Below are 27,054 nucleotides of genomic sequence, written 5' to 3'. Positions count from 1 at the left end.
ATGATACTGAAGCAGAATGGTAATTTAATATTTTAAGATTAGAAATGTGTAAATACATAGAAATCATCCAGTTTCTGGGCTATCAAGACTTCTCTATTTTTTTTATTTTTATTTTTTTCCCAGCAAAAAGACTGATTGAGAAATTAAGTTTTGTTATCCTAATCCAAAAATAAATTAAAGAACCCTATGAGTCTTTCAGCCTTCCAAATATAAAAAATAAAGTAACACAAATCTTATGGATCATGAAAATAGGAGATGCTTGAGATGAAAATAATGCTAGAGACTCAGTTTTCCAATGAATATTCCTCTAACATATTTTGGTGCCTCTTACAACACAGTAATAAGACACCTCATTTAACTGTTGCAAAACTCTAAGTGCTTTAGTTTTTTTATTGTTCTCATCTTCTGAATAACAGCAGGTGATGTTGTATGATCTTATACATTGTTCCTTCTCTCAAATCAGCCAGTATTCAAAGACCATTTAAAAAAACTGGGACAGTGCCTTTAAGATTTTCATTGTGCTTATGATTTCCTTCTTGCTCTATTTGAGCCAGATTAACATCTGGGAGAAACTGGGACTTTGATAAGACAACCAGGTCTTGAACCTCTACCCAGAGTAAACCAGACTGATTCTATCTAACCCCCATATGCTGGTAGCAATGTTCTGCCCCTTTACATAAGACTGCTTTCCTCCTATTCATAACTTTTATTTGTCATGCTGGTGGTAGAATTATGCAAAATTCCAATTATTGCTAACTCTTGCTATTTTAACAGTAAGGTTAGTTTACTACTTAAATAGATTTGTCAGAAATTTGAGGGTCTTTGTGTTATATCTGATCAGAATTTACTTTTAAACAGTATTACTGCCATTCAAACATATGTTGTTTGGTTGTAGAAATTACACTCCTTTCCATTTTTCAAACTACAGGGTTACAGTCCAACCAGAATTCCAGTTGGTGTAACAAAATTACATCACAGCTATGATCTAGTAGAGTTTCTTTCTGTTTTCCTTTCTCTGTGCAAGCACAAGATTGTGATATTTTTTAAAGTAATTTTTTAAAAAAAATGTGTTTCAGTCCCGTAACTGAACAATGATACTAGGGAAATTTTATTCTCAGAAAAAGTGGTGATGAACTGGCACAGGCTGCCCCTGGAGGTGGTGGAGTCACCGTCCCTGGAAGTTTTGAAGAAATAAGTAGATTTTGCTCTGAGTGACTTCATCTAGAATGGGTATGGTCATGGGCGGATGGTGAAGCTAGATGTTCTTAGTGGTCTCTCCAACCTTTACGATTCTATGATTCTATGAATTGTAGCTACTTTTTCTTGTGAACACTGGGTTACTGGAACCCATGCAACATGCAGTTTTAACTGCAGCTAATCAAAAAATTGAATTCCAAAGAATAAATTTTATTTGATGTTGGAATGCATACCCCTATGAGGCTACAAGATGAGTATGTGCTGTCCATTTTCCATAAACTAATTTGAATGCTTCAGCATTCTCCTTCACTTCTGGTGCAAAATCTATTCTCCTCATACATCTAATAGAAAAGTGAAATGCCATTCTTCAGCTCTGACCCACAGCCAGAAACTTCACAGTACCTGGGGGAGGGCTGGATTCTTTTTTCTATTATACACAGTCTTAAGATTGCCCAGGCACTCCTGAATTTTATTTTTATCACCAAAGATGCCCAAGCTGTGGCCCATTAAAAGAATAAGAAAAAAAAAAAAAAGACAAAAAAAGATCATGTAGGAGCACATTCTAGACAAAATCCCAGTTTTAAATGAGCTCTATTGTCATTTCAACCTGCAGCAGGCCATGTTTTTAACTTATTTAGTGCACACAAAAGAACTGGGTAGCTATTCTACAGAGAGAAGGAAAGGCTTGAGAGATTGATATGAGAATAGAATCATTACTAAGATTAACTCCAACAAGCAGAGTTAGCTGATAGCTACCGGCTCTATCACTTATTGGTATTCCAACTGGTCCTCTCCTTTTTGGATGGATTAACTTCATTTCTTTATTTATTTATCTAACTTGACATACAAAGGTTTTCAAAGACAACACAGAAAATTTTCTAACATCTTAGTAACATCATAATGGGAAGCTAAGTTCATTCTTTGCGCCCTTCATAGTGTATCAGTTAAACATCTACTAGTAACACTCCATTTTAGAAGCTACTTTGTGATGTATAGAATTTGAACCAATCTCTTTTTTTTCTATTTAGAACAATTACAACATTCTTACTGAAAGACTTAAGTTCACTTAGATGCAATGCTTCTGTCTTAAATAACATCTAATTCTTAAATGAAATTTGTCCCCCTTAAAGACATAATAGTAAAAGAAAGGTGGATTTGTAATGCGCAAAAATTCATCTTGCCAAATTCTCTATTGTGAACATTGATTCTGCTCCTAGCTTTAATACCATTAAAGTTAACTTCAAGCAAATTAGGCTTGAGAACAATGAAATGCAAATAAAATATGTACTGCAACAGAAATATAACTGTTTATGCACATTTAATGAAAAGAAAGAAAAAGATATAACTTAATTAAAGAACTAATGAAAAGACCTCTAAAATAAATATATGTACAAGAATTTATAGCAGATTTTTTTTTCCACTCAGTATTTCAACAAGAATATGTTAGTTGATCACGTGGAGAGAAAACCTGAATATCATCAACAGCTGTTAACATGTAAACTTTTCTGTCTTTATAAGATGAAAAGTGAATATATCTTTCCAACCAGTAATCATTTAAAAACCATTTCCTGAGACACAGTCCTTAATGATTGGGGAATTACGCTTTAATCATTAAGCCTTCCAACTATTTAAGCAATATTTAAATCAATGGCCAGAAAGAATCTTCAGTATGTTGTTGAATATCATCCAAGTTATACACACCACAACCAATTATTTAATAAAATTGCATCCCAATTTATATACATACATATATAGATAGATAGATATAGTTATTAGAATTTATTTTAGAATGAAAAACATATGGGCAAGTAAACTGCTTGGCTGCTTTACAGAATTATAAAGGAGATACAGCCAAGTTCCTCAAACTATCTGAAATCTAATCAAGCAATGTAAAGCAAAGTAAAGGGAGGTGGGGGGGGAGGGGGAATAGACAAAACCAACATGCGCTTTTTTTCTGGATTCCTTTGTTCATCAAGGGAAAACAAAATTCCATTTGTTTTTACACATGGCTATAAAGACATGTATGTTGGTAAATATATAGAATTTATATTACAAGTAAGGCCTAGAACCAGTGGTTATTACCAAGGAGTTACTGTACTTGGTTCTGTACAATGAAGAGTAGATATGCCTATTGCCCTGAAAAGTCTTTCACTAAGCCTCTGGCATTTTGACTGTTTTTCAGCTGTCCCTGACAGTCTTACCACATTATGGGTTGGGTTTTTTTTTCCTACTCTTGGTAAAAACAGGCAAAGACAATGCTTAAAATGGTACTTTAGCTATTTAAATAGCTTCATATCACTCTTCCATAACATTCTATTTAGATAAATGGAATATTATTTCTTAGCATTTTCATTGCAGGAGAGTCTGGAGTCCCCTAGATGAGACTATCACATGGTAGTGCTTACTAGAAGCTAGCAAGTTCTTCAGCTTGTTCTCTCAGGTGTCTTGCAGACAATCCAGATGAAGCAGAAGTTGGAAATGAAAGAGAAATGATTTGCCCCCAAAACTCCTATCATCTATCTCTCATCCACTCACACTTTCTTTTTTAAGAAGTGGAGGTGAGCTTACAAAGAAGTAATTTGTACAAGTAAGTAATTGAAGTTTGTATTATAATGAGGAAACGGGAAAAGAATTGAGATTGTGCCTAAAATTTTGCAACACACTGAAGCATTATATAGTTCTAAAACATGAAGTATAACCACAGCAAAAACATTTTACAATAACTATAAAATTTAACTTAAAGAAAAGCCAGGTGACTAAAATGTCAACTTTTTTTCCCCACACCTCAGATCTCAAACACCTGAAAATAAATATTTTGTTCCATTAGGAATCTTCTTTCGAAGCGTGAGAAGTGAGAAAATTAATGTTAAAATAATAATTGATTTAAAGATGACCTGATACTACTCTTAATACTAATAAGCATAGTTTAAAAACACATCTAAGAGAGAAAAAGAACTTTTAGAAGGATTTGCAAAAGCACACCTATTATGTCCTTTTTCTGATGGATGATGCTCCCAAACTTTGGTCTTCCAAAGTGGAATTGGCGAAAAACAAATTAAAGTTATGAGAGTTTTTATGAATTTCCTATGTACAGACATTTTGATGGGCAAAGCTTATGTGTATGAAATATGCATATGCAAAATACAGACGGAAGCACACTTTTACGATCCCTTCACACTAGTTTACATGCACTTAAGAACCTTTTTATCTAGTCATGTAGTTTCAATTTGAGTTTGAATGCTTGGAAAAGACACTATCCAAAAATTATATACTTTTTAGTAGACAAACAAATTGGATGCCTTAGTTGATCACAACATTAAAATATCACACACAGATTGATTCGTATTCAGCATGCAGATGTCAATCAGCACAGGTATACTCACTTTGGAAAGAATCCAAATGCGTGCAAACACGCACACTGCTTATTTTAGTTCTCAACACCTCAAATAGTTCATTAATAAGTATTTTAACAGTATTTAACAAGTTATGTAAGGCTTTATTCATTTCAGCACAATTCTGTCTGAAACAGCCACAAGAACACGCATTTCATATGCTGATATGAATACTCACACACATGCACACTCACACAAGCATACATCAAAAACCTTTGCTATAAGATGGCTGCAGTTGCACTGATCCAACAATCAGTGCTCTAAGTGGATGGAAGAAACATGGTAGCAAAGAATTGAGATGGTGTAAAAATAGTAGAATTATGTAAGGACTAAAGGAAGACAAAAACTTTCACTTAATAGGATTCACAGGGGTGTTAATAAAATTCAACAAGAAATACCTTTACATAGTTTTTCTTCTTTTCTAAGTGTTCCTCATACAGACATAGGCAACCCCACAAAAGGCAGAGTAGCTGTAATCTGTTAGAGAGCATAATACTGCCTATTCTATTTGCTCTTACTACTTCTTGCAGTTTTATGAAATTGAAAACCCTTTTAGATTAGAAGTGCATTGTATTGTACTTTATGTGCAGAAGTGAAACAGGAATAATGTAGTCTGGATTAAAGAACTGAGAAAATTTATAAGTAGATTTGGCCAAGATTAGTGACAACAGAAATAAAATTTTGGTAATCAGTCTTTATTTGATGGAAGTCCTCAGACACATGATTATCATGCTTTCTTTTTTCTTTCATACATACTATTGTGATGGCCTGTAATTTAGATATGAACTAAATTAATAGATGAAAAGAATTATGTTGAAGTTGAATTTGGGTGAAAAAGAGATGGCTGTGTAGCAGAGAAAAGCATTTGGAAAAGTTTACAGAACTAGTTTATTAAGCAGTAGATTGCAAGTCTTTTTGAAATCCATGCTGACATGAGACTTTTAGGAAACATTATTCATCACTGAGCACAGTACTTCTAGATGTCTACAGTGGCCTATTAGATTAACACTTTGTTTTAATCTGTCAAAGAAAAGAAAATCAATAAGGAGAAAGGCACAGAGAGAGGTAGGAAGTTCAGGATAAGGTAAGATATAATCATGGTATGAAAAGATAAATCAGGCTGAAAGTGAAAAGAGCAACTAGATTATAGGAGAAAAGGAGCCTGGAAGAGAACTGAAGGCATCTGGATGAGACTGAAGGACTTCAACTCTGACAGATTACTGAAGAAGGAATTTTCTAAAACACAGACCCTAGACAGTAATGGACACTTGGAGGCAGAACAGGAATATAAAGAAAAATAAAGATTTATAAATGCTTCTCCTATTTATTTTTTTAGTGTTAATTGCATAATATTGTGCAATTAATTTCTATAATAGGAAGCATTTAAGTGATTTCAGTTGCATAGGCTTTCTGGTGAATAAATATAATCACTTAGTTTAGCAACAAGAAGTTCTGCATTTGACCTTAAGCCTGATTTTAGAAGAAAATTCACGTAAGTATCTGAATTTTGCTGTCCTGTGAGAGAACGGCAAGCTGTTTCTCTAAACTCAAAATTTCAGAACCAAAGAAAATCAGATCTAGAAAATACAACATATTACATTAGCTAATCTATGAATATGTCAAATATTACTTATTAAGGCAAAAATAAGATGCCTTTGACTTGCAGCCTTTAAAGAGACTCTCCAATGCGGAGACAGCATCCTACTTGTTTTGAGAATCACCTTGACAAGTCAGAGGTAGCCAATAGACCCAGTATTGACATGTGAATTGCTCTGAAGATGAGAAACATGGCACTGAGTTGGCAACAGCAGAAATCTTTAATCCTTCAGAAATATCAAAACAGATCAAATGAATATGTGTGGCCACCCAGTGTGTTCAAAAAGCAGTATCCAATACAATACAGCACTTCAGCCTTGTTTCCAGGTCAACCCTGTATTACAAGAACGACAATAATTTAGACTGTATGTGGGAAAAGACCACAAGCATTTAAGAAAAAGATGAAGAGAGATTTTCTGCTTGAGCCACCAATTGATCTTTCTACTCTAGAAGAGTAAAATGGAATTTGATATAAACTGTTGCATAGGGAGCAAGGCAATTAGTAAAAATTGGTACGTTTACGAAGTGGAGATGGAAACCGTTTCTATTCTTCAATGGGCTTCCCCCTAATCAAACACAGCTTTAATGTCACTACATGATGTGGGGATGAAAACTCTTTGAAGGTAGTGCTGAGCAAGGAGGAGTTAGAATGCCCTTTTCTTCTCTTGTCCCTTTGATTCAAGTCTGCAGTTTGTATTAGGTATGTTTCATAGGTATATTTCATAAGAACTTGAGGATGGTTTTATTATGGTTTTGACTGGGATAGAGTTCATTTGTTTCATGGTAGTTCATACCACGCTATGCTTCCATTTTGTCATGAGAATCATGCTGAGACACACAGCTGTATCTGCCCTTCCACAGATTCTTAAAACTAGCATGGATTTCTGTCCCTGCCTCTTCTATGCTTAGAACATGATGCTTCTTTTTCTCATTTATTCTTTTCTCTACAACTTGCACAAAGAATTCAAGCCCTATTGAAGGCCAAGGACTACACATCATGAAATGGTCTAGTATGATATTTTCTGACTCAATAATTCTGTTAAATATGATTTATTTGGGACAAAAGCTCTTTACTAGGTCAGATGTCTGGACTGAAGAGACAATTATACAGAATCACTTTCATTTTGCAGCAGTAATGGGAACGAAGAAATTCTTTTATTAAGGTGGTCCCAAAGTGACGTGCAGTACTGCTATTCTCTCTAGCCAGATTTAATTGCCAGCTGGACAATGCAGATATCTGTGGCAAGGAGTATTGTAGGAGTATGTTCCACCAGAAAAGCCTACACAAGTGAAGTACAAGAAGACATGACTAAAAAGCTCAGATATAAAGTTTAGGAGCTTAGATAATTGTTGAACATACAGTTTGTTCTACATGTTAGCCTACTAGACTTGTTGAATCTTTGGAAAAAGGAATTATTGTTTTCTCCAAACTAAGTAAGTAGGCTGAATTCTATTAACTATGTTATCTATAATTCTGGAATAGTAGATCCAAAAGAACTCTCCTGTTGCAAAATACATGTAACACAAGAGTTACATGTTATAACCAGTTCAGGACAAAAGATTAAACATTTTTAATAGCTATAGCTACCTGTACTGAATTAGGACCTTTACAGACATCATGGACAACATTTCTGCAAGAACTGAACAAATATGAAAATTAGAGCGTTACAACTCTAACTGTTATTTTGGTACAAATAGTTAGGCACAGTATTTCTAATCCTTGCTTCGCGTTTTGACAAAACATTGTGGGAAAAGCTTTTGATGGAATTACTGAGTTTCACATGGGAGTTGACCTCTGAATATTTAAGCTCTAGAGCAAAAGTAAGAATAAACTGACTGAAGAATAGGCATATGCGGTACAGCTGATGATCTTAATTAAGAACATCTAAGCCAATGTATATGCTTTAAATGTTATTTTCTATTACTCTCAAATATATTCACAGTTTGCCAACCAACTGAACTATTAAAAGCGATTAAGTGCTCAATCTGAATACCTGCTCTCAATAAAATTGGGAAAACCTTTTTATGATTGTATTTTGCAACAAAGCTCAATGTAATTAAAAGCCTGTGAGCAACATTTAGAAACAGAAATCCAATCCTCCTCTTTTATAAAAAGTAGATGCATTTTTGTTATGGTTGCAGAAAGAAAAATATGTACTGCTGCAAAAGATCTCTCTGTTACTGAGATTTGTTTGACCTTTCTGTTATTTGGTTTTATTGCACTTACTATCTAGCTTTATTAAATCTGCAAAATAGTTTGTTTATCCTCATTCTGGGAAAGTAGGTGGCTATAATTTACAAATATGTCAGTGAAAATCAGACCAGTGAGCTGTTCTTGGCTGACACGTTGTCAGTGCACACAACGAGTTCCTCCTTCCTCTTTCACACTTCTTTTTCTTTCTCTCTCTCTCTCTCTCACACACACACACACACACACACAAGTCTCCAGTAGAGTAAAATATTCACATAAATACTGAAAGTGATGGAGAAGAATCCCGGCCGACATCCCATCTGTTCCCATGAATTAAATTTAGAAATCATATGTAATATAGACATTTCTGTCTGAACATCATAAAGCCCTGACACATTCAGGCTTTCATTAAAAAGCTCTGAGATGTGACTTGAATAACAATCTGTCTTAGCTAATTAGTATTTTCAGTTTAGCATATTCACTTTCAGACGTATTGCTGTTTGCACATGGTAATTTAGGTAAACAGAGCCCATCCACAGCTGCATCAATTAACACTGCTAATCAAAACTGAATTCAGGTAATTAGGCACATTTATGCAAAAAGTGTGTAATTTGTGGGGAAAGCTAGATTCTTCAGTAATATTTCAATAAGTAGGAGTCTCTTTTTGCAAATAAGACAAGGAAATAATGGTAAATCATCTCTAACATATACATGATGCATACTCGGTAACAAATATCTAAATTAAATCTCACTAATTGGTCTGTATTTTCAGAAATTGGACTATATCTTTTGATATAAATGTTTTCCTCAACATTTCCACATGGAAAAGTGTATTCAATTCTGACAAAAAACTTTAGTGATTATTCAGACAGGACTTAAAAAGTTAATGTCTCCTCAAGCAATTTTTGAACTGTTGAACATGATGGCTCAAGTTGTTCTCATTTCCACTCAGACAATTGTTAATGAAAACTCCCTCACTTCATTTTCAATTTAATTTCTTCAAAGAAGATATCTTTTAGTCTACTCTCAAGTAAAGCTTCTAGAAATTTATCTTGCTACTCATTTTAAAGAAAGTAAAATGGTAAATACTTAAAAAGCCTTGCACTTTGACCTACAAAGCTTTATGACAACTTGAAAACAAGCAAAAATACTAAAGCCGTATAAGAATCTCTATATTTATAACAGAATTCTAATAAATAAGGAAACTGAATGAAGGATCAGTCATTGCTCTCCAGAAGTTTTCACATGGAGCTATTTGCGTTATTCAAATTCAGTTCTCTGTTATACACACTTCCAATAAGCTAAACAAGTCTAATGGGCAAAAATTCCATAATCAACCTCTTTCTAGTTTTCCATAAATTGTAAGACTGACAAAATGATCACTTAGGTAATTTACTGATTTTTTAAAAGAAGCTTGAAAGGAACTTATAATTTTTGTTACTTATTGCTAATTTTTTCTTTCCATAACAAAGAAAATAAGACAGAATAAGTTTACTTCCAAATTCATATAATTTCTTTATTCAGACTAGTCAGCTTGCATCTTCTGTCCTGGTTCTAGGGTTACTTCTGGGCTGGAATATATAATACATTTTCATCATGTGTAAACCTACAACACAGAATATGTAGCTTTCATTATGAACTTCACAGCTAATATTTTTACAACTTTAAAATTTAATTCTACATAGGTATTGATATTGCGGTGTATTTTGTGGTCACATTACAGTGCATACATCACTCTTTAGAAAGTTTCTTCTATATGGAAAAGCATGAATTGTACCATCATTAAAGATATATGGAAAATGCTTAACATATACTGTAGTTAAAGGTAACCACACCTCCAGTTTTCATTTATCTATTGTCAGAGCAGAATATTGAGAGGATGTTGTCAGAGTTCAGAAGAAAAATAAAGCTTACAGAAAAAAAGTGAAAAAATTTTGAAGTGCTTTCCATTCAAATAATCACAACTACTACCAATGTAGTTAAATATTACAATGTTGAAAAAGATGGTTTGTAAAAGAAAGCACTAGATCAGCCTAGAAGTATGTCTAATTCCGTATGCCACTGTGGCTGGGGAAATGGGATATGATGTAATATTTTCTCTGTTGCAAGAGAGAATCAGCTGTGTGTTGTACTACAGGCTAAGCAGTTGTTTGGTCTCTCACATGACTTATTTACATTGACATATAGCGAATATTACTTAATCTTATGTGAATTGTTTCTAGAACTTCCTATACTTGATTAACGATTTTGTGAAGAAGCAAACCAGAAGCTGTATGGACTAACTATATATTCTATGTGTTACACTCTGTAGGAAGTGAGTACTGCAACAACATCCTAGCCTCCTTCCATAACCCTATTCTCTTTTTTGCCTAAATTAATCAGATTTAGTGAATTTTCCAACAAAATTTCTAAAAATATTTTACTACACTCTCCTGTCTGTTCTACCTATACCTGTCACTTAATACAAAAACACATTTAGGAGCCTCTTGTCACTGATCACATGTATTGCTCACAATATTACTTCATCATGAATTGTCCTGATTTGAAAATCAGGACAACCCTTTGAAAATATTCTGAACTCCTAGAGTATCATACTTTCTTGCATTTTTTTTTTTCATTTTATGTGAAGTCATAATAAATGCGTGGCAAGACTAATTGACGATATAAAATAGCAGAGTGCATATGGAGCATGAAAGTCATACTAAAGTTCGCTAATAAAATAGGAATTTCTCACACAAGCAGCCCCACTCATTTTCCTCTCCTGCACTGCTCTACTCTAAAATACACATAGAGATGGAGAGATGCAACTACTATAATTTGAAAAAATGCTGGTTGATGGATATGTACCTACTGTTAACTAAAATAGGATGGGTACTTATGATTAAAAAGATCCTATGAAACACTGGTTTCCTAAATTTTTTTTAAAAAGTATGTTCCAAGCACTCTTAGCACTATAACATATACAAATTTAAAGTTCATATTTATTTTTATAGAGAATGCATCTTGTTCGTAAGAAAAGCTATGGTAATATTTCATTTCTCCAGTATTTATAGGGTTAATCTAGACAATACAAAAACCGTAGTTTGAAGAAAGAAGAAGCAAAAGCCCAAAGCCAACAATTAGTACTCTACACCTTACTACAGGAAAAAAGCTCAGTAATTTACAAATGTTGAAGGGAGTGCTATCTCCGTAATTAAAAATCAGGCAGAGATCCTTTTGGCAAATGGATCTCTTTGTTAAACATCCCACTAATCCAAGCCTGGAGGTATAATTCAGTACCCTGGAGAACCCCCTCTATGCTTTTGCCAGCTGTTCCATTTAGGTCACTCCACCACAAGTTTTGCTTTTATCTACTCCTCACTTTCCTCACTGAGTCCCAGAAGCAGCAGCTCATCTCTCTGAAGGCTGTTTAAAGTGTAAATGAAAAGCCTAGACAGAAGTGAGACACAACCACAGGGTCCTTAATTTCTGAACTACAATTCCTTGGACTTCCCTGCCTTGACAGATGTAATACAAAGTCTTTCTTGGTGAAAAATGAGAACATAGGATCAAAATGGCATATTCATAGTGTTTTTAGCATGATGCGGCTGTATAAAAAGGGGAATTTTACTAGGCAGAAAGTTCACTCAAATCTAAACAGAGAAAGCAGCCCTTCTCCAGTTCTCTACACTGATGCTACTAGCATGCAAGAAAAAAGCTTCAAAGAGCCATTTGATCACTCCTCAGATGGTCAAAGAGAAGTGGACTTGGGATGGCGTACCATGTAGTTTGATGCAGAATGCTTTGTGTCAAGGACCACAAGCACCCTTGGCTGGAGATCTGTTCCACTTGCCTCCCTCCTTGGGCTATCCGACAAAGGAAAGGAGGAGCGATGCTACAAGTACTTCTGTGCAAGCTCAGCCTCAAGTAACTAACCTGGTTTGAATCTTCTGCTATTTTGACATGAATCTTTAATCATTGTTGCTCACAAGAAAGAGACAAATTTAAAGTGAATCCAACTATAGTATTTCTACCTATTGTAAATCTGAGCTCTCAAAGTCTCTTCAATCCTCAAGAACTGCTTTTAAGCAGTATGGTGTTTTATAATAAGATATTAACGTCTCATTCTGGGAAAAGCAAAACTATTTCACTACAAAACAAATCCAATCCTAGCATTCATTATTTTCTTTTTATTTTTTAAACAAGAAAAGAGCAAGACAGGTCAACTGGGAGGAATTTAAAGATATTCAACGTTTTACGAAAGATTCATAAAGAAACTTAGAGTGAACATATCGCTCAGGTCTGTAAAATTTATTATATGCTAATATAGTGTGCACACAGTTACCAACTGCACTGTGAAGACCCACAATCTATTACAAATTAATTCAAAGATTGCTAGTTTCTCCAAGTCTGCTCAAATGTGGAGCAACAGTGACTCCAAAAACCATTTGCATGACTTGACATCGGCAAGTAATCTCCCACAGGCTTTAGGCAACTACTAAGCCCATGGTCTGATCCTACTCATGCTGGCTTAGACCTAAGTACATGCACACACGTGGTCTGAAGGACTGGGATCAGTATGTTCAAGTGGTGCAACCATTCCCACACCTGCACTTGAGCTGCTCTCAAGGAAGCGCTGTCAGTCAAAACATATGTTTCTGCATACTTATAGAGACAACATTTAAGGGTCAGGGAGAAGAAAATAAGGCAACACACGACTCTCTACATCTAATTCCACAATGGTTGTCACAGGTGAGCAGCCGAGCTCCCTCAAGCTCCCTTGCAGGCTCAGCAGAACCCCTCACCCGTATTATGCTCCTGCTCATGCACATTCCAGCCAGTTTGAGGTCAAAACCAGGAGATAAAGCATCTCATTTGTGCTTTCTTCTGCTTACCTTACTGATGTGCCTCCATGTGCTTCTGCTGATATCCCTGCATGAGGGTTTGTCTCAGGCAGCTGCTCCCAGGTTCAGCGTCCCCATGGCACTGCTGCTTCAGCGGCGACAAGCAGAGCAGAGGAAGGATGCCACTGGGCAGCTCCAGCAGGGCACAGTCATGCAACGTCTGCAAGCACAGCTCACTGAGTGCAAAAGGAAAATTAAAACATTTTTTTCCCTTTCACTTGAATGACACGGCATACTGTTCTGTGTTTGCATTTAAATTGGACAGAATAATTTAGCACTGGCTTTTAATTTCAGGAGGGTTAATCACCTCAGCAAAGGTCAATCAAACTTTAATCTCCAATAAAATTGCAGCAGCTTCAGTCACCTGCAGGACATTTATTATATTCTTATTTCCATGCAAAAGAATGCATCGCTAATCTTCTAACTCTTTATATTATCACATCTGCCATTAACATTTTACTAAAATTATTAATTCCTCTGAAACTATTATAAGAGCTCATTTCTACACATCTCAGAAGATAATCCTGTTAAAATCCAGCCACATCTATCTGACATTGCTTTAGTTGTCTGCTCTAATCCTCACAACCGTTTGATACTCCAACTGAGTTCTAACAATGCACAGTCTCAATTACATCAAATATTACAGGGTTTAGTTTAGAACAACAATATACTGTTTTAGTAACTTAATCTTCCCTATTGTCTGCAATTACAATACTAATCTATTTTGCTACTGTTCTCAGCATTATCCATTCAAAATAAAATATCGATTTTTAAATTTTGCTTAGCACCTCTTGAAAAGCAGAGCAGATTTAGTAGGCTAAGTTAAAACCTGGAATATGTTACTGATGGTAGCAATAAACATGATTATAGAAATATTTTTATGGCCTGGAAAAAAAGTATTTCTTCCTCTGAACAGAACTGTCTTTTAAGGCACAGACTATTAGCAAATAAAGAAATAATAATAATAATAAAGGCTTCGGTTGGCACTTCCATTTTGGTCTACTACTTGATAATAATTTATCTGAAATTAAAGTGACTGAGAATTGAAAATTCTCTCCCAAAAACATAAGCCAAGATTAGTTTGAAATTGCTATGACATTTGCATCAGTTCAAAGCTATACAGTTATTTAAGTCAAAACAGTAAATTGTAAAATAGAAAAGAGTACATCTCCCAAATATGTTGTTTTTAAATAAACATCAACTGTGTTAGCTATACAGCAAAGCATTCCTTCGAACATCTACTGCAACAATTTGATCTGAATGCTCAAAACTATTTTACCTGTAAAGACACAAAGAAGAGCAACAGAAAACTTAGGGAGATCTTATTACAGAACTGAAACACATTGCAAAGAATTCATTCCCAAATTTTAGAATCTAGCACAAAATAGATATCATTATTAGAGCAAATAAACCCCATTAATACTCAAACAAATGTTTTTTGCTTACTCTCACCATGGTCATATTAACTCCTGTGAGAGAGAGAAGGAATTGTCATATGCTATCTCATTTCTATTTAAAATGGATTTTTAGCCACAATAACATTTTGACATACCGTAATGTAAATAAACTGTTCTTTCCCATCCCAATATTTCCTTCTGTGTCTCTGTCTTTCTCTGTCTCCGTCTCCCTCCTCTTTTTGTTTTAATATATGGCACACAGACAGACACACGCCCCCGTCACTGTCAATATGCACACTCATTAGCAATATGTCAGGCTGGCATTTCCAACACATACTCCAGAGCATAACTGAACTACCACGCAGAGCGCGTACACACACACACACACACACACACACGTAAAATACAACCGCAGAGAAGATGAGCTCAGTGGAGTCATTTTTAACTTGGAAAACTACAGAAACATGCAAAAGGAATACGTAACATTCTCAAGCAATGTTTTATAAAAGTGCTATGAAGAGGCTTTCTAGCTGATGGAACTGATGCTGCTTGCATTTCAAATGCACACACAAATATGTATATTTAAAGGAGAATATTTTAACAGGATATCTTAACAGTGAATTAAAAATGCAAGCATACAGATTTTTTCTTCTTCTGCCTTTCAAGCTGCATTCTGACTTGAAGAACTGAGTGAAAAGAAGCATTACGAAACAAAAACCGAATTGAAGTACAATTTCCTACAAAATAGGCTGTCAACAGCATTTATAATTCCTACGACTGAGAAAAGTATCTACGAAAAATATTTCATCTGTATTTTTTCAAAAACCATCTGACAAGACAGCAAAGAACACCTCAAAAAGGTGAGTAGTATTGAACTACAGTTTTGGCTATCTACCTTTTGATGCACTGATAAAACATTCAAAATTGCCATTGCCAATGCTTTAAAATACAACAGAATAGCTTCATGTGCCACCTTGAAATGAAAGATACCATCAAAGACCCATTCACTACATTTTTCAAGAGCACAGACACAGGAGAAAGGTATGGGGAAAGGAACATACCTTTAGTTATCCCAGCGAACGACTTCTCTGCACATCTACATAGTCCTGTGGCTCCAACAGTACAAAAGTCGACACTGCAGGGCTTGTGATCTCTGTGACAATGGTATCATACTGCCAGCAATTTTTTCGATTAAACTTCTCAGACATGGTAGCAACTTTGTTAATTATGATATTAGCCAGCTGGCGGGTACAATCAATCATCCACTGTAAGAAAGCCAGACAAAGAGACATCTAATCATTGCAACCAGAGCAGATAAATTTTGTTCCTTTCTTATGCGTGTCAGAGATTCTATCCCTCCTGACCCTCTACACAGCCATCGACTGTCAAATTTAGATTCAGCAAGCTCCCAGCATTTCTTTATCCCTGCCTTAGATCTGAAACTCCTGGTTATCAGGAAGACAAGCGTCACCAGCTGTCTCAGAGCAGGAAGGCAATCAGGTGAATAGTACTTATTATCTCTCATTGCGTCTGAGGAACGACAAGATTGATTTTGGACCAACAACACATCCAGATCCCAGGCACAGCTACTACAGCCTCCAGTCCAGAATATGGCACATACATAAAGCTGACCCCAGACCTTATTTAATACCACATACTAAAAGTTTGACACTTGGTCACTGTTCTGTTTCTATGAGGTTTGGCTTTCTTTTATCCCCATTCTTAAAGTATTTTTTTTTTTTCTGCACGGCTTCTGTGGATATTTCCTTATTCCAGACCTCCGTCCCCTCCATCTCAAAAAATCCAGGCAAGCCTACTGCACTGATACTCCAGAGACTGAGTTTCACAGTTGGGTAGTCTTAATTGGGCCCACAGAAGCAGTTAGCTACCATTAAAGGCTTCTCTGTATACATCTTCCTCTCAACAAGTCTGATAGTCTATAAATTCCAACTAGCAAAGCCTACACATTGAGATGGTTAAAAACACAAAGATATTATGCACTCAAAATATAAAAACGTGCTAATGAAATATAAGCCAATAGACAATTTCAGCATTGCACTAAAAAACAATGCTTCATCTTTTTTGTTCACTGGAACGTCTGACGATCTTGTGTTGGTGGTTCAAGACTTCTCCTTTTTTTCCGTATATAAACCAAATGCACAACAAAGTACTGTAAGGCAATTGATATAAAGTAGAAAAAATATTGCAGTAGCAGAAATACCATCACAGCCCAGCATTCCAGCACAAAACTTGATAATTTTGAAATGCCTTCTGATAATTCCATTTAACTAATTAAAGCTAAGTGCGGTTGTCAACTAATACTAACATATAAGAACTAGCAAAAATTTTATGTCCACTTTTTAATTTGTGTTACTCTAGTTACCATAGCACTTGGACTAACGGTCTCTTTTCTAAAGCCACATATTGTCAGGAAATGTGATCCTACATTTACTTCAGTTTAAAGGCTAGTTTCAAATTAAAATTTCTACCCAGCAATACTTCACATACTCATTTGTGTCATCTTAACTTTAAGTATTAAAAAAACAAAAAAAACAAAACACAAAAACAAATGAACAAGAAAGACCTTGTTTTTTAACAAATCAGTTGAAAACAATAGATTTTTTCTTGAAGGGTATCACATGAAAGTCAGATAAAATTTTCACACTTTCTCGCAAACCAAACGAAATAGCAACAGTCAGAAAACAACAGCTCAGGGAGTATCAATTATATTTGATTGCACTCCTTAAAATTACAGTGTTGCCAGAATCAGCTTTGTCTTTCCAAGTTAAATTTTTCTTTCATGGAACTGTCTCATTTAGAAAGCTTACAAAGCCATATACAAGAATGGTTACGATATTTGTTACTGGTCAAAACACAACTAATTGCTTGCTTATATGTGTTGAAAAGGATGAGGGCAGGAAAATAAATGTCATCCTCAAATGTAATGCCATCCATCCAGTCATTTTAAGTCACTAATCAAGTATTATCTCAGCTTCTCAGTCAGATACTGAAAACTGCACCAGTTCTGCTCTGCTACCTAAACTCGAGTTGTTAAGAAGTTGAGATCTAGCTCAAGTACTTTCATACTCTACTGTCATCAATTTTACGGCAGAAACTGTTAGAACTGTTAGAAAGATCAGTCCTAGCCCAACTAGAATGACTATTTTGTAAAAATATTTACAACAAAGCAAATTTTACTCAGAAGTTAAGGAAGACCATTATACATTATTCTTTCTCATTTCAATTGCTGTACCCAAATCAGATCTTGGTTTTTTAGACAGCCTGTAAAAATGAAGAAGTTGTCTTGTTCCTAATATCCTGACAGAGTGTAAGGCAAGGCGAAATCATTGTGTATAGCAAATGAGGGAGTCTTAGAAAGTACTCGGGAATAGGAGGCTCAGTAAAAACTGATTCCAGAAAGTGAATCAAACCATAATATATGTAAGTTTGCCCATAGCAGTATCTCGAGCCAGTGACCAGCATGGACCTGACTATGTTTCTAGGCTGACAGAGCAGATCTGAGCTGGCACAGCTGGGAAACAAATAGGATGGTCTCTAACACATCCAAATTGAAAGTCTGAATTGCAGCATGAAAGAAGGATAAAATCTGGTGCCCGAGAAGCACTTACATTTGTACATTTTCAATTTTTCAGCAAATATATCAGGCTTTTCTCTCATGCTTTTTTTCTCCTTACTTCAGAGGACACTGTGGAAAGACATAGAATAAGTCTCACCTACTCTACTCTTAGCTTTTAGGCTGGTCATCTGTGCTCTCCTCTATCACACCCAGGATGAGGGATACAGGCATGACAGAGATCTACCAGGCAAGAATTATTTCCGTATTTCCATACCTAGCCATCAGTGGAATGACTGGTCCATTGAAGTACTGTTCTCTCTGTTAGTAATAACGAAGGCTGCTAAATTGATCTGAATTTATTATTAACCCTGTTTGAGCTGGACCCTGGACTAGTTGACCTCCTGAGGTCTCTTTGAAACTGAATTATTCTATTAATCTATGAATTGGCTAAGGTAAAAAAAAAAAAAAGCACCAGAGTTGGCAAAATTTATGGGAGATGTACCCAATAACATGAATTACACCTGTAAGAATATTCTGAAATGTTTTGATAAACCACAACAATTATATTGCACAGTCTCAGACTGACATTAGCTGACTTTTTAAATTATGTAAATCTTAAAAATGTCAGCCTGATAAACTTTCCATTTGTACTCTTGCACATCTTCAATTCAGTACTTCTTTAAAAAACTTAAGTGAAAATACATATGTAAATTATACATTTAAAATAATGGACAGCTTAATGAAAGGAATATTCTTCACCTTGCAGGGAAGTGGGCTTTTAAATTATTTTTTAATGTTCAGTGGCTTCCAATTAATAGAGTCTGCACATTTGGCAACAAGAACACAGAAATTAAGGCCAAATACAAGTACATAAACTCAGAGCAGGACACTGCACAGATGCTGGCTGGCTAGCTTAAGGAATCACACACATGGCAGAGCAAGCATATGAAAGACAGTGTCCTCCTGCAGTGAACCTCTTCATGAAATCAAGAACTTCAGATGCTCAGTTATGCATCAACCCACAAATCCCTTCACCCACTGATTGATTCCCTCTTAATTCCAAGAAAGAACATATGTAGCTACAGACAGAGAGCTTCTGGTATAATTTCTCATTTTGGCATGTCATACTCATCAAAAATAGCCATGGATTTATTTTACTGTATTCTTAGCACTGCAAATCAAGAATCAGCCTTTGTCATAAATTGCACATATTGCACATAAAATGGAATGAAAACGTAAAGTTTTGCAGCAATGAACATTGTCTGCAATGGTCATGTGTAGCTTCTCCAGGGGGAAGCTCCTCTAGGCAGATGTGAAGAGGCCACATGTTGTGTCAGTTCTTAGAACAGAATGAACTAAAGTGAAATATTAACGAGTTGTAAGAAAAATGACCTTTCCTACACTACATGAATTGATCAAGGAAGAAAAGGGACATCAACCTCTTTTTTTTCTCAATCATTATTGTGATCAACAGATTCAGTTTTCTCCTTCTGTTGCATGATCGGCACATATGAGCTGGGGACTTCTGCTCTAAACAGCTCTTAGGTAAGCCCCAAAGCTAATTTTTCTTTCAGCTATATTGAGTCACCCACACCCAGCTAAACATCTCATCTTTAACAAAGTTCAGTAGCACATACCCAAGAAAAAACACAATTGCATGCACAGAGCAGTTTTTCCCAGTGTAATTTCCCAACTACTGCCTATCCATGATGAGACTTACTTAATAGAACAAATGTCGGGATGACTTAACACAACACATTCAGCAACTTCTGTGACAAAGAATGACAAAAATAAAATAAAATATAATAAAAATATCAGACCAAGAATCCAGTGAAATATGTTACATACCTGGCAATTAGCAAAACTCATGTGAATAGGAAGCCAAGAGTAAAATGAAATCTACCAAATTAATTCTATCTTATTGAACAATAACAACTGAAAATTAAAAAGAAAGCAAATCATTCACTCACATTCAGAATGCCAGCGTTGCACAATTCTGGATTAAAGAATTTTGTTAGTACCATTCCATCACTCTGTAAGACAAGGCAAGAAAGTCTTGCATTGTCTTAACAGAAAGATTTTTTTTTTTTTTCCCATATACAGAGCAACTTCTGAACGAGGGCCTCATTAGGTCAAGTGAGACAACGGAGCCCCGGGGCTCCAGAAGCTGGCAGTAGCTCTTCCCTGAAGGCACCATTTTGTGAGAAAGTAGTGTGCAGAAATTCCTTCCCAATTTTGCACTTAAAAAACCTTTTCTAAAGCAAAATGTTCCTACTTGCACTAAACTGGAATGAATTTCATTATCCTTATGGGATGGCAGACAGACACACGGAAACACAGAGTGAAATGACATCTGAATTAAACAAATGCTTGCTCTGGAGACAACTGGAGTATTCTAAAGTATCCATTTTTTTCTGTACAAAAATGTAAAATACATAAATGTAGCTGAATCAAACTCTACCTTACAGACATAGCCTGTCCAACGTGTAGTGTTCCAAAGAAAGCAAAATAATCTAAAATACACAACAGGTAGGATTTTTATTTATTGCCTGTCTATAAATCATTGTTTAAATAAAAGTAAAGTGGTCGCTATAGTTACGCTTTGGGTCTGGATTTTCCAAAGGTAGGTCTCAAATCATGAAACTATCCAACATGAGCATTCGGGATTTCATTAATTTTTCAGATTGCTATAATGAGATGCTTTCAATACAATTATTTAATTTTCTGACAGAGAATGCTTTACACCTGATTAATTTCAGAACAGTTAAAAAGCTGTAACTCCAGAGAGAAAATAAAATAATAATTTTAAATAGAAGACAAGATGGCCAACCGTGCAACCATATTCATCAAAATCTCAGGATAGCAAGCTCTTACAGAGTCTTACATCAAGCAGTTGCTAAAAGAAAGTACAACAGTAAGAGAAATAGTCAGGAGGAATAATGATATTTATTATAATAGACAACAAATACACTTTCTTGCAGCAGATGTAATTGCATTGTACTACATCAAGGTCTTTTGATGTTTCATTATGGAAATTATCATGATATACATTCCTATCTATCTTTGTCTCTGTGAAACAAAGCCTAACATTACTCATTTTTTAGACTAATTCCAAAACAAACATTGTAAATTCTTGTGGTAAGGAATGCATGTCTGTTTGATACGTCACTAAAGTTTTCAAAGCCACCAGAACAGCATGGATACTCTAATCTCCTGGAAGTTCAAGTTCAATCTACATGGTTGTGTGTTCTTTTTAAATAAATCCTAGCAGGCTCAAAAGGAAAAAAATACTTCTTTCTCTCCACTTTAAAAGATTGCATTTGCAGGAAAATATCAAAGGACTCCTGTGCAACGTGACCAAAATGATCATAGTTAGTTGACCAAAAAAGTATCACTAAAGGATCCCTTTCCAGTTCCACATGAAAGTTCCTTGAGTTTCTTCAGCGCACAACAGTCAACTGCCCTAGGCTTCACCACACAGGGAAGCAAAAGTTCCACATGAGGAGCCCTCTCCTGTGGAAGAACAAACAAAACAAAACAAAACAAAACAAAAAAACAAAAGCACCCAAATGATGCCTACTCCCTAAGCATTTTTAAGCCAAAAATATGATCATCTTATGGATGAAAACAAGAAATAGCCTTGTGCAACACCATATATTAAAGATGCTGCACTGCAGTGAAATATATCAAACCTCTTATGAGCAAGGACTCCTTGAGATTTTAGCTGTTTCAGACCAAATGCTCTTCGCTCACTTGAAAATGTGCTTGCCACTTTAGCATTAATGATCACTAGGGGAATTAAATTGCTACTGTCACTCAAAAATGGAACACCGATTTAAATCTTTTTGAGAAGGGAACTTAAGCTTTCTTGCATAAATGCTGGAATCAAATATACCATTACAAAATGCTTTGTTGATAGTATTACTTTAAGCTAAAAAATATCATCTAAATTGTCCCTTTCCAGGTTTCATTTGGAAAAGGGGAATTCATCACCAGTTATCATAGTTAAAGTGGAGGCAAGTTAACAGTAACTTACTTTTAACTTTCCACTTAAAAAAACACCTAGAGTTTTGAATAGGATTAATCAAAACTGCCTGAAGCAGAATAAGCACACAATTTATCCCTGCTTTATGGTACCTAAGGAGGTGCTAATTTTGAACAGAAATTTAGACAGTGCCCCTAGCAGGCATGAGCTTCAACATATGCTCACATGTTAGGCTACAGTTCAAGAAAGTACTGCTTTATATTGGCACTGCCGAGCAGTGCTGTAGTTCAGATTTTGATACCCATTAGCAGCCTATTCCAAAAGTATATACTGTGACATCCTTTTATTCTTTGATAATTCCCACAGGAACAAAAATCTGCAAGTTTGTAAAAAGTTAATAAATTTAGTGTAACAATTCTGATCAAGTCTATGGAATGCTATATGCCAGCCCTAAATAAAACCTGCTGGCTAGATTTTTGCCCATGTTTTTAAACACCTATACCAACTTAACTGTGATTAAGTTAAAGTTCTACAAACAATTTCATAGTACGTAAAAAGGCATGTCAGAAGGAACAAAGTAAAACTGATGAACTCAAGTGGAAAATAAATAATAAATAAATAAATAAATCACCAGCAAGGAGTTAGGAAGATCATGCATTAAGATGAAAGATGAAACAGATGCAATACACAGCAAAGATCAAAGAGCTCCATCAATTCATTCTGAGAGTCAAAATCCAGCTGAGCATGGGAGCTCTGTCCGCATAATAAGAAAGGTTGACTAAAACATAAGGATTAAACAGATGAGCTGTCTCCAGTGGATGTATGGCATAGGAAGCCCTGCTGAGCCACTTGTAAAGACACTTTGGAATTGTACACCTGCTACTTCACAGTAAAACCTACAGGAAGCCAGTCTGGAAGGGCAAAGAAATCCACTAATGCACTAAATAGCTATCTTTAGGAGAAAAAAAGAAAAGAGTCGATACAAGAAAATGACATTTAACAGCTTTGCTCTTCTCTCTCCAGCTAGTTTGTTTACCAAATATTTTTGTCAAAACTGAATATAAAGAAATTGCCACAGCCTTCCTCTCATTCCCTTGAAATAAAAGAAAAAGGCTCAGTGCTTACCTGACCTATGAACACAACCATGGACATACAGCAGGTTCAGCCTAGGATTCTGAATGAAAATATCTTTCATCATATGACAATTCTGGGATATTTTCTTGTACTCTATCAGTCAAATTGTCAAAGCTCTAATAACTTCAGTGCAGCAGTATTAAATAAGTCTGAAGGTCACTAAAACTGATATTAGGAGTAGTAGTTGATGCCATGCCAAATAGTATTACAACTTCAGTTTTCTTGTCCTGTTCATTAAATAGATTGCAATAGAAACACGTCAACAATCAAAAATAATAGGTAATGACTTGTTTCTTTTTCCTCATTATCTTTAGTAACAAGAAATAAAACCAGAAAAACAAAGTTGTTCATGATAGGTAAAAAACACAATTTATCTGGACATACTAATCTGAATAATTCTAGTATTAAAATAAAATCCCCGTGGTCCGTATGCACAACCCTTATGTAGGTAAAAAAACTGTAGTACTATCTCTCAATTCAGTCACTTCATTACTTAAAGAAGTCCCACTGCAGTTTTCTAAAGCCTGTGAAAGGACAGAGATATGTGCTACACCTCACTGCAAGGAACAGACAAAAGAAAACCTTGCACCAGAAGGCAGCAAACCATAACTTAAAAAAATAAGAAAAAAAAGCTAATTGAACATACACATGCTTGGAATTTTCTTAAGGCTCTGCTTTCTGCTGGATGTTCAATTAATGTGAGCCGCTTGCTACAGGTGGCTCTTTATTTATTTTTTAAATGAATGTTAGCAACCCGCTTGTCCCACAAATGTTATTTACAATCACATCTTTTATTCTTGTTTTAGTTGACAGGACAATCTCTTCAAGGATCTGGGCAGAGCTGATCTATTTGATTTGCACGTTATCTACTGCCTGCAGATACAAGCACTTTGATTGTTTACAATGCAGGAGTAATTGGTGACAGTTAAATAACTCCAGAGACTGATTTAAGAGTCCTTCACCTACAGCATGAAAGTAGGGCTTCATCCCTCAGCCCTTGATTGAGCTAAATTCTTAAAGATTTCATTACAGAAATAACATATTAAAAAAATATCAAATACTATGATAATTGAAATCATCAACTGCTTACCAGCATTATGTACAATTTTAATTGTTTTAAATGAATTTGTGTTTAAAAATTAATATTATCATAAGAATCAAGTATTTTCAAATTTCTCATTACATTTCCAAAATTGGCTGCAAAAATGAGTTTGTATTGCACAGCGTTAAGTCAGATTTCTACAGTGCTTCTTTCAGCAAACTAATCCACAATGAGAACATTAAAAGCAACTTCAGCAAGTACTGCTATGAGGAATTTTATGTGTTGTTTCATTGGTAATATATTTCTTCCTGTTCGCATATGTTCAGGCTGTAGATAGTATTTAAAACAACTTTTCTACAAATTCACCTAGTCTTAAGCAGTCAGAGAATGACTTTGCTATAAATAAAGCAGGGTAATATGTTGTTTAGGAAAAAAGTCACAGAGCACATTTTATTTGCTGACACCATTTTACGGCTACTGAAATTTCCTGTTACACAAAATGGTGTGGAAGCACAATACCGTTAAGACTACACTGATCGCTAAGGGAACAACTCTTAAGTTTTATTCCAGACTTTTGCAGCACAGTAACCAGTAAACAGTAATGAAATATGTCACCTTAGTTATTATATGCTGCTGGACAACACCATTCTGGACACAGCCTGACTCAGGTGCTAAGGTGCTCTGTGGAAAGACATTCCATTAGTACTGCATGAATTTCACTATGCCTCAGGAGCAAGGCTGAGGTATTCAGGAGGACATGGGTTTTCCCTGGTCCTTCTTCATCACTGCAGCTCCTTCAGGGAGTACTGCAGCAAGACTTCTCAGCAACTTCTTCATAAAATTCAAATAGGTTTGGACAGGCTGAATGGCTGAGGCACCAGACAAGTTCGATGCACATGGAGGAGGACCAAACATGAGGCCAGTGCCAGAGCTGACACGCTCATGCAGCTCTGTGGCTGCTCTAAGTCCTTGCTGGATCATCTTCATTTCCACGCAAGGTTAACTGCAGAATTTCTCAGTCCAGTTTGGTCAGAGCTCTCTTTTCAAGAAAAGGAAAACAGAAAACTGATAGTACCTAAATCCTCAACAATAGAACTGCCTGATTTCTTGGGGCATAAATATTCTTGTTATGCACCGTCAAGAGGAAGCCCATCATTTTACAAATTACAAGCAGCAGTGAATGACACCAGGACTCTTGCACATCCCAGGTGCACATCCTGCAGAAACCACTTCAGATATGTAAGGTGAGGTTTAGACAACTTTTCTTCCAGATAACTTGGGGAAGACACCATTAATAAAATATTACTGCACATGTGAAAATCACACCACTTTAAGGCTAAATTGCAACTATTTCTATAGAGACATTCACAAGACATTTCTCCTGAGATAGAGCTGCCACCTTGAAAAATTTCACCCTGAGATTCCCCAGCTGTTTCGGTACTACAGCTGTCATTTTAAATGTCAGAGCCATCCCTTTTCATAATGAAGGTGCTGTTTTTCTTCCCCTGTCTTTAAATACTCCTGAACAGTTTTAGATACTCTTGAAGTAACTTTTGCAATGAAAATATTTAATACGTAAATGAAAAGGCAGTATGAGAAGAGTTTAAAATTGATGTTAACTGGGGAAATCGGCTCTATTGCTATCTTAATCATTAACCTCTATACAAGATCTGCGGTAGGATGTGCTTGTTCATTTACTTGTTTATCCTTCTTTTAATCTGAATAAGACACTTTGCAGTTCTTGCAATCTCCTGTTCTAAAATAACCAGATTTCTCCCTGTAAACATCTAGAGATTCAGCAAAAGAAAAACAATACATTACCAGATTCTTTAAAGTTAAAAAGGAAGAAAAATTCCTTTTAAGTTTCACAGTTTAACCTAGAACTTTAAGAAATACTTTGAAGTACGCCAAACCAAAATAAATAAATAAATAAATAAATAAATAAATTAAAATTAATTAAATAAATAAATTACTTGCACCTAACTCTGAAACTCTCCTTTGCAACCGGCTTAAAATCAGACTTTGTTCTGCCTTAAGAGAAAATATAAGAGCCACGATTAATATTTATACATATATGTGTATTTAAATATAAAAAGTAAGGCAAGACCATTATTTTCCAAGTCACTCTGGTGAGTTATGTGTACAATAGATACAACTGATCAGTTCTGCATATAACTCTGGCTTGTCTTTGCAAACTTCACCCAGTGGACTCAATTTCCTGTTCTTAAGCCATTCTTCATATTTCCTGAAGAAGACCAGACAATAAGCTATATATAAACTATAGTACCATTTCAGAGAGACTACAGTTATCAGTGTAATTTTTATCTTCCACCCCACCATTCAGTTTGTCTGAAAGGCTCACATCTGTTGCACTCTCACTGTAGTATTTTAATTGTACTTCAACCAGGCAAATATATTTGCTGAAGATAAAATTGTATTAAAATTGATACAAGGCAATCACATTGAATAAGACAGGTGGGCTTTACAGTCACATCACACAAATGAAACCATGTTTATAGAAAAGTTTCCATATGCAGGGTTTTTTGGTTTTTTTTGAGACAATATACAAAAACACATACATATTGTAAATGTTACTACACCCAGAGTGAATTCTGCTTTTACAATTTGCTTTGATATGATGCCATGAATAATCTAACTCC

General features: G+C 35.4%; 1 long non-coding RNA gene across 3 annotated transcripts in view; it reads right to left on the bottom strand.

Annotated features, from left to right (window-relative positions):
• Positions 1 to 27,054, bottom strand: part of LOC107311761 — a 74,509-nt gene that overhangs the window by 5,677 nt on the left and 41,778 nt on the right. For 2 of the 3 annotated variants that reach the window (XR_004306892.1, XR_001554231.2), the window contains 2 exons: positions 15,718 to 15,921; positions 13,251 to 13,435 (listed from right to left, as the gene is read on the bottom strand). This is a non-coding gene — a long non-coding RNA (uncharacterized LOC107311761). Of the gene's footprint in view, positions 1 to 13,250; positions 13,436 to 14,811; positions 14,896 to 15,717; positions 15,922 to 27,054 lie in introns of those variants that run through there. The other variant, XR_004306897.1, reaches the window with a different exon arrangement.

Source organism: Coturnix japonica, chromosome 1 (genome assembly GCF_001577835.2).
Source record: "Coturnix japonica isolate 7356 chromosome 1, Coturnix japonica 2.1, whole genome shotgun sequence".
Classification (NCBI taxonomy): Eukaryota; Metazoa; Chordata; class Aves; order Galliformes; family Phasianidae; genus Coturnix; species Coturnix japonica.
The sequence above is the reverse complement of the archived record's forward strand: the minus strand, read 5'-3'. Positions and strand labels throughout refer to the sequence as shown.